Genomic DNA, 17,768 nt, shown 5'->3' on the forward strand with positions numbered 1-17,768 from the left:
CAACATGTAACAGTACTTTAGGGTGTCAGGGAAAATGTATGGAGTAAAAAGTACATTATTTTCTTTAGGAATGTAGTAAAGTAAAACGTGACAAAAATATAGATAGTAAAGTAAAGTACAGATACCTCAAAAAACACTTAAGTAGCACTTTAAAGTATTTTCCCTAAGTACTTTACACGACTGTTGAAGGTTTAACACAATAATCATTAAGCATAGCCTATAGTAAGAATTGTTGTATTCATGTTTTCCTCACTTATGCTTAATGTATGATAGTGTTTATAATTGTATGTTTGGAAATTGTTATGTTGTATTATAGAGAAAAAGCTCCTGATCCTCACCTCATCTTCAGGTAACACAAGGTTAGAGGTCTTTCTAATTCCGAAGGGAGGAGGTGGAGCGCATCTTCAGCAGACCTTTATAAGGACGAGGATAACGCGCCGCGCCAGACACGTGTGGATGCCAAGGGATGCTCAACATCTCGGGAACCACATTCATTTCTATTCAGTCTGATGGCGTCATATTCAAAACAAGTTTGCTCTTTTTTAATGTCGTTTTTATCAAAGAAGGCAGACGTGTTTGTAATTTACAGTGGTATTCCTGTAGAGAGCGGTAGATAGTTTTCTAAAAAATGGTTTTACGCTCGCCCCATACTGTATACATAAGCGGAGGGAAGAGAAATCCTAGCAGTTCTCTTGATTCAATTTCACAGTCGAAACGATACTGGAGCACTTTTTTTTTTTGCACACACCTAAAGGCAAATCCCAAATAACGAGCACCTAGCGACTTTGTTGAAGTGCAATAGAGGAACTGTGCGAGACAGTTTTGCCCGTACGCGGTGCGTTGCGGAGGGATTTAGATAGGAAAAACCCAGTGTTGTGCAGTTGCATTCCCTACCACTTCACTTGCGCTGGATACGGGGAGGCTTTCACTTTTTTCATCCCAGTTTCTGTCTCAAAACAACCGTATTCTCGTCTAAATCTGCTTAAGAACCTGACGGGTGAGTCTCATTGGCGCATACTTGCTTCCAAACGTGTACTACCCACCTTGCATGTTGCATTCGTGCGTATTCATCTGTCCAAGCTAGGCACTGTAGCTGCATGGTTTGACAGATCAGCAGCACTATGTAGGCTACAGTATAGCTTCAGTTTGGCCTCCTAAAGTTTGGTTGCTAAAATATAATCCGCCGCAATTAGGCTTCTGTTAGTCTTTTCATTGTGGATGCAGTTGTGTCAATGTAGATAGTCAGTGTGCAATGTGTTCACGTAGTCCAATGAGGGGCCTAATTTGGATTTATGATACTGCACACAAACACGCGCACGTATGTGCGTCTTTGTCTATTAGTGTGTAGGCTGTGTGGTGTGTATTTTTGTGTAGGAGGTTCAAATATTATTTTGGCCTAAAATTAGACAGTAAATGTCATATTGTTCAAAGCTGTTGTGGGTGTGTGTGTAACACATTTGCAGAAAATACTTTAGATTAATTTATATTGACTCTGTCAACTTCCAAGGGTTACAGTTCAAATTACACATCACATTTGCTACGATACTGCAGAATGAAAGTGATAATTATAGGCCTATAACTACATTAATATTGATACGATAATACCATTTTCCGTCTGACTCGCATAGTGCATAATGATACAATATTGGCCTGAAAAATGTAATGGAACACATGACAGTTATGCACAGCCATATCATTTAGCCTCGTTTAGGAAATTCACGAGTTACTGTGCAATGTTAATAGCTTGGTACAATGTTACTTACTATTCTATTGTAATAAATGTGTTGTACGTCTTTTTTCTTAGCCCTGTCAAACAGCAATGACCCTTAAATGTTCTTTAAAGGAATTTCTCCTCTATCTTTCCATAGCACTTTTACATCTGCCATACTATGGACCCATATTTCAATTCTGACAGCTATATTACAATGGCTCAGGTTTTTATATTCAAAGCACATTCAGCGCACGTCCTCGCTCTGGCTAGAATGTTGAAGTTCTTGATCTTCAAAGACTTCAATTACCAATGGAAGGCTTTTGTTTTGTGCTGATTCAAATGGACCACTCGAAGAAAGAATGCCCTTTCTTTTGACATTGTCAGGATGCAAGCAAGGCGACCTCCCAAGTCGTTTTCTCGGGGATAGCCTACTGATAGCTGTTTTCATTCGTGAGGAAGATATTTTTCCCTAGCTTCATGATAAAACCTAACACAGCGAGCCCTTGGCTTTCATCCAGATTTCCACCTATACAGTACATCAATCATTACCTACTTGTTTAAAACCCTGTGTTATTTGCCTCTGTTGATTATTAGCCTTGGTCAAATCAGACATTACACCGTAAACATTTTTTCTGAAAGCATCTGTAATCACATTTTAGCGCTTGTGTACAGTAACTCAGCCTCCTACATTTTGAGTTCCATCACAAACAAATGAATGCACTAATGTGTACAGTACATGGTCTATTACATGTGTATTAGTGCATACTGTTTATGTTTGGCATGGGGGAATATCAGTAGGCATAAGGGATGAATAAGAGAGAAAGAGAGCGGTATTGGCCAGTGGAGCAGTCATTCTGTAGCCCTATGTGACCTGCTCCCCTCTGTGTGTGTGTGTGTGTGTGTGTCTGTACAGTGTGTGTGTGTGTCTGTACAGTGTGTGTGTGTGTATTTGAGATGGCTGGCAGGCTGGCCCTCTTCAGGGGTGCTGAGGTGACCTTCTTCAGCCTCTCCCAGCTTATTTTTGTCTACAGTACTGTATATGTCTCTGTCTCTCTCTTTTGGTTTCTCTCTCTGTCTCTCTGACTCTCTCTCTCGCTCTCTCTCTCGCTCTCTCTGTATGGGGCAGTGGTGCTGAAAGCTTAGAAAAAGTTCAGTTATATAAGCAGGCTATGCAGTGCAGCCGATGTCCTGATCTGAATCCACTGTATTATGATGTAAGAGAGAGCAGAAAAGAGCAGAGCAGAGGAGCCTAGAGAGAGACAGGGGCATGCTGGGTAGTCAAACATGTCGAACCCTTTTCCTGAACACTCTAGGGCTTGGCTGAGAGTGGGCAATGGGGCCAGACTTGGAATTCGACCAGATTTCATTAGTGTCTTACTTATACAATATTGACTGAGACTGGACAATGTACTGTCTATGAGAATGATGTATTTGGTTCCAATGTTCTTAGCATTGACAGTGAATGGTTTTAATGTTGGCTGACTTGACTTGAATACAGAGTTAGTCATACAACACATGCCCCCGAAGCACTCTCTGCTCATGTCTATGATTAATTAGATTATATCACCCCATATGCCATGCGCTCACAGGTTGCTCTCACGGTCTCCGTTCAGAAAAGCGCAGGCACACAATGCCATCAGCTGATCTGCATGTTTTTGCTCTGCTGGGAATATTGACAGTATTTGGGGCACGTTGTCTTTTTTAATGTCAGACAACATTCTAAGCTGGATAAACCTATATCAAAGTCCATTTGATTGATAGCTTCGGATGAAGGGAGAAATGGTCCCATAGATGTGAGCGGATAACATTTTTGATTGTTTGACTGGTTATTGGTAATTACATTTTTTTTTAACTAGGCAAGTCAGTTAAGAATAACAAATTCTTATTTACAATGAAGGCCTACTCCAGCCAAACCTTAATCCGGACAACGCTGGGCCAATTGTGCGCCGCCCTAGAGGACTGCTATATTGTAATTACTTCGCCACCATGGCCTATTTATTGCCTTAACTTACCTCATTTGCACTCACTGTATATAGACATTTTGTTTTCTTTTGTTCTACTGTATTATTGATTGTATGTTTTGTAGAGGTCGACAGATTATGATTTTTCAACGCCGATACCGATACCGATAATTGGAGGACCAAAAAAAGCCGATACCGATTAATCGGCCGATTTTTAAAATTGTTATTTATTTGTAATAATGACAATTACAACAATACTGAATGAACACTTATTTTAACTTAATATAATACATCAATAAAATCAATTTAGCCTCAAATAAATAATGAAACATGTTCAATTTGGTTTAAATAATGCAAAAACAAAGTGTTGGAGAAGAAAGTAAAAGTGCAATATGTGCCATGTAAGAAAGCTAACGTTTAAGTGCCTTGCTCAGAACATAGGAACATATGAAAGCTGGTGGTTCCTTTTAACATGAGTCTTCAATATTCCCAGGTAAGAAGTTTTAGGTTGTAGTTATTATAGGAATTATAGGACTATTTCTCTCTATACGATTTGTATTTCATATACCTTTGACTATTGGATGTTCTTATAGGCACTTTAGTATTGCCAGTGTAACAGTATAGCTTCCGTCCCTCTCCTCGCTCCTACCTGGGCTCGAACCAGGAACACATCGACAACAGCCACCCTCGAAGCAGCGTTACCCATGCAGAGCAAGGGGAACAACTACTCCAAGTCTCAGAGCGAGTGAAGTTTGAAACGCTATTAGCGCGCACCCCGCTAACTGGCTAGCCATTTCACATCGGTTACACCAGCCTAATCTTGGGAGTTGATAGGCTTGAAGGGGTGGCTATAGTTTGTGGAACGTTCCAACAGGAATCTGTTCCAAAAAACGTAAAGTAAAAGGTTGCCAACCAACAACGCATACAAAGTAGCAACGTATACAAACCTAGCTAACTAGCTGCCGAATAGGCATCAATTCACCACGTAGCTTATTCTTAATGTTTGTCCATAGGCAACCAGAGTGAGGACAGACATTTTCCGGAATAAACGTGATGAGTGAAAAACGCAATGAAATAGACCACTCCCTACCCGGTATCTTATTCTGCCGCTATACAACTTTGTATGTGTTGTTTTTTGGCAACCTTGTTATTTACGAAGTTTTTGGAATAGATTCCTGTTGGAACGTTCGACAAATTATACCCACCCGGCTTGAAGTCATAAACAGCTTGAAGCACAGCGAAGAGCTGCTGCCAAAACGCACGAAAGTGCTGTTTGAATGAATGCTTACGAGCCTGCTGGTGCCAACCACCGCTCAGTCAGACTGCTCTATCAAATCATAGACTTAATTATAATATTATAAACACACAGAAATACGAGCTTTAGGTAATTAATATGGTCGAATCCGGAAACTATCATCTTGAAAACAAAAGTTTTTTCTTTCAGTGAAATACGGAACCGTTTCATATTTTATCTAACGGGTGGCATCCCTAAGTCTAAATATTCCTGTTACATTGCACAACCTTCAATGTTAAGTCATAATTAAGTAAAATTCTGGCAAATTAGTTCGCAACCAGCCAGGCAGCCCAAACTGTTGCATATACCCTGACTGCGTGCAATGAACGCAAGATAAGTGACACAATTTCATGTTAGCAGGCAATATTAACTAAATATGCAGGTTAAAAAATATATACTTGTGTATTGGTTTTAAAGAAAGGCATTGATGTTTATGGTTAGGTACATTGGTGCAACGACAGAGCTTTTTTCGCAAATGCGCCTGTTAATAAATCAACACCCGTTTGTCAAAGTAGACTGTGATTCAATGAGAAATTAACAGGCACTGCATCGATTATTTGCAACGCAGGACACGTTAGATAAACTAGTAATATCATCAACCATGTGTAGTTAGCTAGTGATTATGTTAAGATTGATCATTTTTTATAAGATAAGTTTAATGCTAGCTAGCAACTTACCTTGGTTCTTGCTGCCCTCGTGTAACAGGTAGTCAGCCTGCCATGCAGGATCCTCGTGGAGTGCAATGTAAGGCAGGTGGTTAGAGCATTGGACTAGTAACAGGAAGGTTGCAAAAACAAATCCCCGAATCCCCCCTGAACAAGGCAGTTAACCCCCGTTCCTAGGCCGTCATTGAAAATAAGAATTTGTTCTTAATCTGACTTGCTTAGTTAAATAAAGGTGTAAAAAAATAAAAAAATAAAATTCGGCACATCGATTACCGATTACCGATTGTTATGAAAACTTGAAATCAGCCCTAATTAATCGGCCATTCCGATTAATTGGTCGACCTCTAATGTTTTGTTTATTCCATGTGTAACTCTGTGTTGTTGTATGTGTCGAATTGCTATGCTTTATCTTGGCCAGGTCGCAGTTGCAAATGAGAACTTGTTCTCAACTAGCCTACCTGGTTAAATAAAGGTCAAATAAAATGTAAAAATAAACTCCTAATCATGGCCAGTTGTGATACAGCCTGGAATCAAACCAGGGTCTGTAGTGACTCCTCTAGCACTGAGATGCAGTGCCTTAGACTGCTGCGCCACTCGGGAGCCCAAAATGAAACATCGAATGTGCACAAATTGGTGGGCGAGAGCACATTCCGGAGCGAGACGCTCCTAACCGTCTAAGCCAGACTCCCCTACTAAACTCAAGATTTTAAATTATACCCAAGACACATGATCTTCACACTGTAAGGAATATTCACAAATGGTTTCAGCTTCCAAGCAGTAACAATTTATGGAAAACCAATGCCATTTCGAAATGAAGGCAATTACACTTATTTCAAAATGTTCTCAAATTGCATGGCGTGCCAAGCCGTGCTTCTACACTTGCATTGCTTGCTGTTTGGGGTTTTAGGCTGGGTTTCTGTAGAGCACTTTGAGATATCAGCTGATGTAAGAAGAGCTTTATAAATACATTTGATTTGAAGGCGAATACCCTCGTGGAATGTGTGCCTTACTTTGGAGATGCCTGTTTTATAATGATGGGCTGTACCATCCCAGGACAGCTCGACAAAAAAAACCTCAGTCAACCAAACAATCGACCAGACGACTAAATGGGGTCAATGAAAGAGCTAGTTAGCTACCACATGTTCTTGTCAAGCCGTCAACAGAGTAGCTAGCAAGCAACAAGATATGACAAATAACAGTCTAAAAATCACTTGAGGACAAATAAATCAGATTTGACCGTTCAGACACAAGTCGCAAGGAATCAGATTTGTGTTTGACATCAAATAACCTACAAAGGTGGTTTGAAATGTGGCTTGAAATATCCAATTCCATGTGCTTTTTGGCTGTTAAGACTGCAGGAAAAATAACAGATTCCAAATCGGATATGCATTATTTATGTGAACAAGGCTTATGTTGCTCAGACATTCCTCCCCTCTGCCGCCATGTTAACATCTTCACAATGAAATGACCCCGAGGAAGGTGGAAATGTGTTGGTCAGATGGCTTTTGTCTTGTACAACATAATAATGGATTTTAAAGGGTTAACCAGGAGTGCTATGTTAAAGTATTTCTTAATTACCAAGAAGAGGACTTGCATCCAAATAGCACCCCTTCTACCTCACAATGAGCATAATTAGCATTTTCTCCAACTAGCAATTTGTCTGTTGCCTTTCTCCTTGGATGCAGTGATTGATACAGGGCCCCAAACATTTTCATCCCACACACAATGAACCTCATGAACAGTGTAGGTACCTGTTAACATCTCAGTGTGAGCGTGAGTGAACTGGTGGTTGAATTCCTTATGGTGACATCAATACAGTACAAACAAAGCTTTGACAGGCCTCTTTGAGCCTCTGCAGAGTGCAACGCAGCCCCAAACTACTGATGAGCATACCTTCGTTGAACATTACAGAATTGATCAGTGCTTGCTGCGATGGCGGTCGAGTGTCTTGCTGTCTTCGAGATAACACACTACCACAGACAACCACACTCACACATAAACAGACCACCACCAACAAACCGTCTGCGTTTTGCTTTCAGAGCCAAATGTGGCTTCCCAAAGTTCACTCAACGCCTCGCTCCAGCCAAGCCGAGCTAAGCCTCCTCTCTTCATTTCCTAGCAGGCAGGGTCCCTATAGCTCTTCTGTTTCTTCTCCTTTTTATTTGCTTGTTTCTCCTCGGCCGGAGTTTCCATGCAGACGGCTGCCAGAGAGCGCCCTCCTCCTCCCCTCTTCTTTCATCTTCCCTCTCCTAGCATAATCATGACTGCGAGACTCTCATGAGCCCTCTCTCCCTCTCTGCCCCTCTCTCTCTTTCTCTCTCTCTTGCTCTCTCTTTCTCTGTGTGTCTTTTTCCGCAGCCAACCTCAGCTCACAGGGGAAAATAATTACATATAAAACATCCTTTTATTGGACGGGGAGAGTTGAGAGGCTGTTTTACACAGCTACACCTTTCTATTATTAACAGCAGTCATGCAGCCCTGGTCCTGGTTATGACTGCTTGCTCCCTCTAGCTCCACAACCCCTTTCATGAGCAGGAAGACTTGTTGCGCGGCACGGGCGCTTTATTTTTGCCAGGGCGATGGCTTTACGAGTGGGAGTCCAACTGACGCTGGCTGGCACGAGCCTAGTAGCAACTCTGTGTATGTTCACACACTGGGAGAGAAATGAAGTTGTGACAGATTTGCGGAGATGTCACAGGCAAGAGTGGGGAAGACCATGAAGTTGGTTGGTTGACTGACTGGCGTAGCATAATGCAGTATAAAGATTTTCTCCTGACAACTAATTTACCCGGAATATCAATATCATAATTAAAGACACCAGTAGTAGTGTAATCTATACTATGTTTTCAAGGAATGTCTTCCTTGTAGTTATCCAAATGTATTAACTGTATTTTCATAATTGAATGATATTATTATGGGTTTTCTCACTAATCAGCAAATACTGAAACAAAAGTGCAAAGATCAATCAAAGATCAACTCCAGTAACTCTAGGTGCTTATAAAATGGGATGATTAGAATGTTGTCAGTGGACCAAGTTCTTGCCATGGACCAAGTTCTTGCCACGGACCAAGTTCTTGCCACGGACCAAGTTCTTGCCCTGGCTAATCAGTTATTGCAGTTTCCTGCTCCTGGGGACCCAAATGGCTGCACATTTTTGTTTTTGCCCTAGTACTACACCGATTCCAATAGTCAACTCATCATCAAACCATTGATTAGTGTAATGAGGTGTGTCATGCTAGAGTAAAAACAAATATGTTCACCCCTTTGGGTCCCCAGGACCATGATTACATTTTACATATTTAGCAGACGCTCTTATCCAGAGCGACTTACAGTAGTGAATGCATACATTTCATAAAAAAAATGTTTCTTCCCCGTACTGGTCCCCCGTGGGAATCGAACCCACAACCCTGGCGTTGCAAACACCATGCTCTACCAACTGAGCCACACGGGACACACAGATTAGGGATCACCAAGCTATTGTATCTTGCAGTTTGTTTTATTGCTGTATAAAAGGTGCTTGAATGAATAGTGAACTGCTATTTTTTTTATCAACATTCAACAGTTTTGTATTGTACCTCCCGAATTGTACTGTGCATTTTAATCTTTTTTTCTCTCACCCATTATTTTAACTTTGTCAACAAACACTTACTAAATTAGCATTCTTAGTCTGCATTTTGCCTGATAAGATTAATCAAACTGCAGCAAACCGGGTGGGAATCGACGAAGTAGCACAACAGTTTACATAAGATGACCACGATCTTAGCTCTCCATTACTTAAAGAGCTCCCAATCAGGGTGGGAGAAAAAAATGGGTGGCTATGGTGAAGAAACATTAGCTTTTTATTGGCCAGTTTTTTTCTATTCTTTCACGCTTCAGGAAATTGGCATGGACTTATTCCAGGAGCACTCCCTCCACCTCTTGATCATTATCCTTTTATTGCGCCTTTTGATTTTAAGGCCACTTCTTACACTAGGGTCCTATTTTTTTACGCTAAATGGCTGCATAGACAAGGCCAAATAAGAACTCCTTGTTGCAGAGTCGGCCCTTAAAATAGAAACATGCAGCTTTTCATTAAAGCCAATTACAAACATGGAGTGAATGGACCTAGGGATAATGTGTGTGTATGTGTGTGTGTGTGGGTGCATCCCCCCCCCCATCCCAATCCCATCCCACCTGAGGACCTAAGGGATCAAACTAAATAAACATACACGGGAGAAAAAAAGAAGGAAAGAAAAATAAAAACTCATGAGCAATACATCACAAAGTGAACACCTTTCTAATATTGAGTTGCACCCCCTTTTTCCCTCAGAACAGCCTCAATTCGTCGGGGCATGGACTCTACAAGGTGTCGACAGCATTCCACGGGGATGCTGGCCCATGTTGACTCCAATGCTTCTCACAGTTGTGTCAAGTTGGACAATTTTTGATACACGCAGGAAACTGTTGTGTGAAAAACCCAGCAGCATTACAGTTCTTGACACACTCAAACAAGTGAGCCTGGCACCTACTACCATACCCCATTCAAAGGCACTTAAATATTTAGTCTTTAACCTGTCTCTTCCCCTTCATCTACACTGATTGAAGTGGAACCCACAAACACCAGGGTTGTGGTTTTGATTCCCACGGGGGACCAGTACAACAACATGTACTCACTACTGAAAGTCACTCTGGATGAGAGCATCTGCTAAAATGTGTAATGTCATAGAAAGAGCAGGTGTTCCTAATGTTTTGTATGTCAGGTGAGGGATGATAGCCTTCCCTGTAGCTCAGTTGGTAGCTCAGTTGGTAGAGCATGGTGTTTGCAACACCAGCGTTGTGGGTTCGATTCCCACGGGGGGCCAGCACAGAAAAAAAAATGTATGATATGTATGAAATTGTATGAAATGTATGCATTCACTACTGTAAGTCGCTCTGGATAAGAGCGTCTGCTAAACGACTAAAATGTAAATGTATAAACGTTTTTGGATATAGTCCCCCCCATTTTAGGGCAACAAATTCACTTATATTTGTATTAATGTTGTCACGCACTGAGAGCCCTGAGACACAAACGTGACAGAAGATCCCACCACAACAGGACCAAGCAGCGTGCCCAGGAGGAGATGGCCTCCTGGACTTACGAGGAGATCGAGGAGAGAATAGCCTGGACTTGGGAGGAGGTCTTGGCAAGATACGAAAGCTTGCCGTTGAAGCAGACGCAGGGAGAGAAGGGAGGACAGCGACGACGCCGGGGTTCACGGCCACAAAGACAGTCCACATTTTTTTTGGGGGGGGGGGCACACGGGGTGGTCGGCGGAGCCGAGGAATGAGCCAGAGACCGTCAGGGAGTCGGAGGAGGAACTCGATGAAAGATTCCGGAGAGAGGTGGTGGCGATGAGAGAGCTGCAGCGTGGGCTTGCTGAGGAGTGTGACACCAGTCCGGTGTCATCTGCACCGGTTTCACGCATCTGGCCTCCAGTGCGCCTCCCCAGTCTGGTACGTCCTGTGTCTCCTCCCCGCACTCGCTTTGAGGAGAATGTCATGGCTCCGGTACAATGGGTGCAATGTGTACAATGTACACACCGTGTCTCCAGTGTGCCTCCACAGCCAAGTGCGTCCTGTGCCAGCCCCCCGCACTTGCCATGCGAGGGTTGTCATCTGTCCAGGACACGTTGTACCAGCTCTACGCTCCAGACCTCCAGTGCGTCTTCACAGCCCAGTATGTCCTGTGCCTCCTCCCCGCACTCGCCCTGAAGTGCATGTCACCAGTCCGGTGCCACCTGTACCGGCCCCATGCACCAGGCCTCCAGTGCGCCACCCCAGTCTGGTACGTCCTGTGCCTCCTCCCCGCACTCGCCCTGAGCTGCGTGTCACCAGTCCGGTGCCACCTGTACTGGCCCCACGCATCAGGCCTCCAGTGCTCCTTCCCAGTCCAGAGCTTCCGGCGACAGTTTCCAGTCCAGAGCTTCCGGCGACAGTTTCCAGTCCAGAGCTTCCGGCAACAGTTTCCAGTCCAGAGCTTCCGGCGACGTTTCACAGTCCGGAACCTCCAACGACGGTCCACAGTCCGGAACCTCCTGCGACGGTCCACAGTCCGGAGCCTCCTGCGACGGTCCACAGTCTGGAGCCTCCTGCGACGGTCCACAGTCCGGAGCCTCCTGCGACACTCCACAGTCCGGAGAGTCCTGCGACGGTCCACAGTCCGGAACCCCCTGCGACGGTCCACAGTCCGGAACCTCCTGCGACGGTCCACAGTCCGGAGCCTCCTGCGACGGTCCACAGGCCGGAGCCCTCCTCTGCGCCGATGCCCAATCCAGGCACGGTGTCCAGTCCTGCTCCAAGGCCAGAGCCTTCCTCTGCGCCGATGTCCAGGCACGGTGTCCAGTCCCGCTCCAAGGCCAGAGCCTTCCTCTGCGCCGGTGCCCAGTCCAGGCACGGCGGCCAACTCAGCTCCATGGCCGGAGCCTTCCTCTGCGTTCTACCCGGCTCCATGTCCGGACCCGTGGTCTGGGGGGGCCAAAGTCCCGCACCAGAGCTGCCACCATCGGATCCACGAGTGGAGTGGGTACTTCGCCCCGCACCGGAGCCGCCATCGACGCTAGATGCCCACCCGTACCCTCCCCTATAGAGTCAGGTTTTGCGGCCGGAGTCCGCACCTTTTGGGGGGCGGGAGGGGTACTGTCACGCCCTGACCATAGAGAGCCTTTTATTCTCTATGTTAGTTAGGTCAGGGTGTGACTAGGGTGGGTTATCTAGGTTGTTTTTTCTATGTTGGCCTGGTATGGTTCCCAATCAGAGGCAGCTGTTTGTCGTTGTCTCTGATTGGGGATCATATTTAGGCAGCCATTTCCCCACTGTTTTGTGGGATCTTATTTTGAGTAAGTGCATGTAGGACCTCTGTCGTCACGGTTTGTTGTTTGTTTCTTTTGGTTGTTTGTAAAGTTTCACTAAAATAAATTATGTGGAACTCAGAACACGCTGCGCCTTGGTCCTTCTCTACACACAAACGTGACAAATGTAGTAAAAAGTTAAGTATTTGGTCCCATATTCATAGCACGCAATGACGACATTAAGCTTGTGACTCTATACATTTGTTGGATGCATTTGCCGTTCGTTTTGGTTGCGTTTCAAATGGATGATATTACAAAAGTGAGACAATAGGGCTTGAAATAACTGCAATATTTCTAAATATAGTAACAATCAAATTATAAACGACTTACTATAAGATTTCACCTTTCTTGTAACTGTCAAATAAATATGATCATACTTAGCGATAGTACAATATTGGCACCATTTCATATAACTAAGGACAGACTTCTCTGCCAAACGTCCACTGAGCGACGCAGACGCCAATCAAATATGTGCAGACTCGTTAAAACTTCAGCTTTAAATACAAAGTCATATCTGTGACCAAGAGACAGTGGTCTGGTTTAAATGCTATGAGATTTTTTTTGTATTTTTTTTCCTGTTGAGCCATATGAGAACATCACAGCGAGATGAAACTGCTATTGTTGCATCCGCTGGACTCTCCCGTTTCATATGCAAGCACAGCCACGAGGTTTACAGGCACAGGAAATCGTTCCTTTGTCTGGATAGGCCAGAAAATGTGACGTGTCGCTCCCTATTCAAATAGAAGATTTCCTGTGTCTGTGAACCTCACAGCAGGGTTCGATACTGCGACCAAAACAGTCGCATTTGCCAACGTTTGACTTGGCAGTGTGACACAAATTTTGTATTGGTTGCACGGGTGCCTGTGCCAATTTCATGTTCGTTTTTGGTTCACAATTTGCTTATTTTTTTATGATCATGATTTATTTAAATAGGCTGTCTGTGAGCTCGGCATACACTACATAGCCAAAAGTATGTGGACACCTTCTCATCGAACATCTCATTCCAAAATCACAGGCATTAATATGGAATTGGTACCCCCTTTGCTGCTACAACAGACTCCACTCTTCTGGGAAGGCTTTCCACTACATGTTGGAACATTGCTAAGGGGGCCTGCTTCCATTCAGCCACAAGCATACTAGTGAGGTTGGACAGTGATGTTGGGTAATTAGGCCTGGCTCTTAGTTGGCATTCCAATTCATCCCAAAGGTGTTCGATGGGGTTGAGGTCAGGGCTTTGTGCAGGCCATTCAAGTTCTTCCACACCGATCTCAACAAACCATTTCTGTATGGACCTCGCTTTGTACACGGGGACATGCTGAAACAGGAAAGGGCCTTCCCCAAACTGTTGCCACAAAGTTGGAAGCACAGAATTGTCTAAAATGTCATTGTATCCTGTAGCATTAAGATTTCCCTTCACTGGAACTAAGGGGCCTAGACCAAACCATGAAACACAGCCCCAGACCATTATTCCTCCACCACCAAACTTTACAGTTGGCACTATGCATTTGGGCAGGTACCGTTCTCTCTGGCATCCGCCAAACCCAGATTCGTCCATTGGATTGCCAGATTGTGAAGCGTGATTCATCACTCCAGAGAACGCGTTTCCACTGCCATTGTTACTCCGGGACATTTCCACATCACAATAAAAGCACTTACAGTTGACTCTAGCAGGGCAGAAATTTGACGAACTGACTTGTTGGAAAGGTGGCATCCAATGACGGTGCCAAGTTGAAAGTCACTGAGCTCTTCAGTATGGCCATTCTACTGCCAGTGTTTGTCTGTAGAGATTGCATGGCTTTGTGCTTGATTTTATACACCTGTCAGCAGCGGGTGTGGCTGAAATAGCCGAATCCACTAAATTAGAAGGGGTGTCCGGGCAGAGAGTGTGCAGCTCTCAAACAGCTGGTTGTTGCGTGGAGCGAAGACTGACAGCGGTAGAAGCATGAAAGTGTAGGAAAGATGTTCCAAGTTATGATATCGACCAGTAGGCCTAAATGCTAAAACAAGAATGGATAAATCTTGGTTCAATATTCGCGATGCGCAGTTCAGTCATCGTGGAATTAGCCTACCTTGAAAATCAGACATTTCCTCTAGGCTCTTTGGTCCTTGAAAAGTCAATGAAGTAATGGTAGTCAATTTAGAAGTTATACTTCTCCAATAAAATTATTCTGTGATTTAATTTCTGATCAGCTTTTATGGGAGGGGTGGGCTTCAAGTTGGTCTTCCATACAAAGCGTTCCATTACAAAGGGAACCCAGATTTTGGTAACTTTATCATTTTAAAACATGGTACAGTAACCCCTCAATAACTCTTAAACATTTCAAATGGCGAGACTGACTAGCTACCACATGGACAGACATCTTAAAGTGGTAATGCATACTTTTTTTCATACATTTTGGTGGGATTTTTTCCTATAGGCTCAATTACATATGAAATGTAGGTCCTTGAAAATTACAATGAAGAACTTTAAGAAGTGCTTGAAAGTCCTTGAATTTAACTTGCCAATGTCTGTATGAACCTTGTATAGGCTGCTTGCACAGCCTTCAAATGAAAGATACCACTTTGTGTTGCCGTTAGCGATGTTAATGATAGCCTAACCGGTTTCCAGTAGATGGAAAGGCAATTAAAAGGTAACTACAAAGTAGCCTATGCCACCTAGCAGAATCATGATTATTTGCATCAATCCCATGGCCATTTGTTTTGAAAACTCCATCACAAGTGCACTACAGAAACACCACTAGCTAAGCACAACTGTCTGGCTGGGGAGCACCATAATTAAAGGTTAACTACACCAAAAAAATCTACATTTCTCAGATTTGTCCAAGACCTCAACAATTGTCCCCTGATGTGGTTTAAGCATTGTTGTGGACATAGAAAATCCTGTCTTGTTGTTTTTCTATAAGAAAAAGTGTGATTTTGAGAGCGCAAACATGAAAAAACTTCTCCCCGTTTTTATTTTTTGGTCGTGGTATCGGTTTTGTATCAAGTATTATTTTACATTTTTTTGCCCTCTAGAGGATTTTGCACTTTATTTTAACATTCTCTTTTCTTTGCTGTTACAGTAAATCTATCCAAATCAATGTAAGAACACAAGGGCACGCACATTTATTAGCCTGGTTCTGTATGGAATGCAGGCACATTATGAGACACAAACCAGGTCATTATCAATTATTTAAGAATATATATATATATAAAAAAAATTGGTGTGACCAAATCATGTGCTGGTGCCACTAACTGAAAAAGTTTGTAGCAAAAGTGCCACCAGTGGAAAAGTTAGTGTTGAACCCTGCCTCACAGCTGCGTGTAAGAGGTGTGGAACTGGCTGCAGGGAAGTCAGGCACAGGAGAGCAGAACTGGGTAATAACCGGACCAGTTTAATGAGGCAAAACCAACGGCACCCAGAACAACAAAATATGGGTTGAAATAACCCGTCGCAAACCAGTCTGAAGTGCACATACACTTTACAACAAACAATTCCACACACAGACATGGGGGGGAACAGAGGGTTATATACACGTCAAGTAATGAGGGAATGTAAACCAGGTGTGTGGGGGAAAAAAGACAAAACAAATGGAAAATGAAAGGTGGATCGGCGATGACTAGAAGACCGGTGACGTCGAACGCCGCCCGAACAAGGAGAGGAACCGACTTCGACGGAAGTCGTCACACTGCGCTTGCAATAGTGCATATGAATCAAGACAACCAGCGCTTTAGGGAGTATAAAACAATTTATGTTGCGCCATTCACACTGTGCGCTGTGCACAGAACCGGCCCAGAACCACTCAAAGTCCCCTATATAGGGGACTTAACATCTATGTTATATAGGAGACTTAACATCTATGAGGATCTTGAAATGAACAAAGACTATCATCCCCGTAGATATCACCCAGTACATGAATTCCCCTATCCTTCCACTGAGGAAAACGTATTGGTCGACGACAAAGTAAAAGACCTGAGTTGTTAAAAATAGGGGACCCCGCATGCCATTTACATGAGATATTAAAGGATTTTTCTGCAGTGCGCCAGGTAGTAACCAGCTGTGGAACCAAAACGTAGCTTACATTGTTTGATAGAAATATTCGACAATAGGAGATCTTGGAATCTCCAAGGGTGCAGCGAACCTTCCTCCAAAGCACGTCATGACACGGTAGAAGAAGAATCAAACCAAGTGACTAGAGGGCATAAGCTAAAAGACCAGTAATATAATAAAACATAAGGAAGAGGTAAACCTCCATCTTTGTATTGTTGAGAATTTTATATGCAGGTGTTTGCCCTTCCAAATGAACTTGGAGATAACTGAATGCGGTTTACTCCAGTATCCCACAGGGGATCTAGCCGCAACATTGAGCTGACAAAATGAACACGGGGAAGCACATTCATTTTAATAATAGCAATGCGAGCTCGAAGGGAATTTGGCAAGCTAGACCAAATGTCTTGATGACTAGTAACCTTATTGATTGTGTCTGTGTAGTTTCTCTTAGCAGTAACATTTAAGGTGGGAAGAATTTCAACACCAAGATATTTGAAATTCTGAACTACTGAGATAAAGAGATAAAAGCAGGGAGACTGGTAGACTTGCAGCCTCATTGAGTGGAAATAGAGCAGATTTCAGCCAATTGATCTTAAAATCTGGTAAAAAGTTTTAATGCCTTATTAAGCTTGAACTATACTGGGTTATGACAGCCTGCCTCCGTTTGACTGTCACTACACAGCTTACTGCAAGCTGCTTCAGTTGGAGAGCGCCCCAGTTTTTGGTCACATTTCTGTCTCTCTCCCTCAGTCTCACGTCGGTTTCCCTGGGGGGCGATGAACAGAGAGATGTGTATAAGATATTCCTTTGGCTACAGAGAGAGTAACTGAAAGTGCTGATGTTGTCCCTCCATCACTTTTTTTTTTACAGGACATGACCCTTTGCCCAGTGGGTCTCAATCCCATTCCCAACCTTTCCTGCATCATCGTATCGTTCAGCTGCACATGATTACACTCCAACTGAGTTACATGCCTGTGACACTGGTTTTGTTTTGATCCCCCCTCCCCCTCAACATTCTGAGATCTGATAGGTCGTCTGAATATATTGATCATTTTGACCAAGACGTGCACCGACAGCAAGACTCATTCATCTCACCGGAGAAAGCATCCGAGCAAGCAAAACAGGGCCCCTCTGTCTTAGTATTTGTAGCTCATGTATCTGATGCTGTTTGGCCAAAATTAATATGACATGTCATACTCTTTTTGGCCAGACAGCGTCAGACACATGGGCTACAGATACTA

At 43.5% G+C, this 17,768-nt stretch overlaps 1 protein-coding gene across 2 annotated transcripts in view; it reads left to right on the forward strand.

Moving 5' to 3' along the window:
• Positions 1-666: 666 nt before the first annotated feature.
• Positions 667-17,768, forward strand: part of LOC115201054 (thyroid hormone receptor alpha-like) — a 205,932-nt gene continuing 188,830 nt past the window's right edge. The window contains exon 1 of one of the 2 annotated variants that reach the window (XM_029764283.1): positions 667-997. The gene's annotated coding sequence lies outside the window, so the exon portion shown is untranslated. The remainder of the gene's footprint in view (positions 998-17,768) is intronic. The other variant, XM_029764286.1, reaches the window with a different exon arrangement.

The sequence above is a fragment of the Salmo trutta genome, chromosome 10 (assembly GCF_901001165.1).
Source record: "Salmo trutta chromosome 10, fSalTru1.1, whole genome shotgun sequence".
Classification (NCBI taxonomy): domain Eukaryota; kingdom Metazoa; phylum Chordata; class Actinopteri; order Salmoniformes; family Salmonidae; genus Salmo; species Salmo trutta.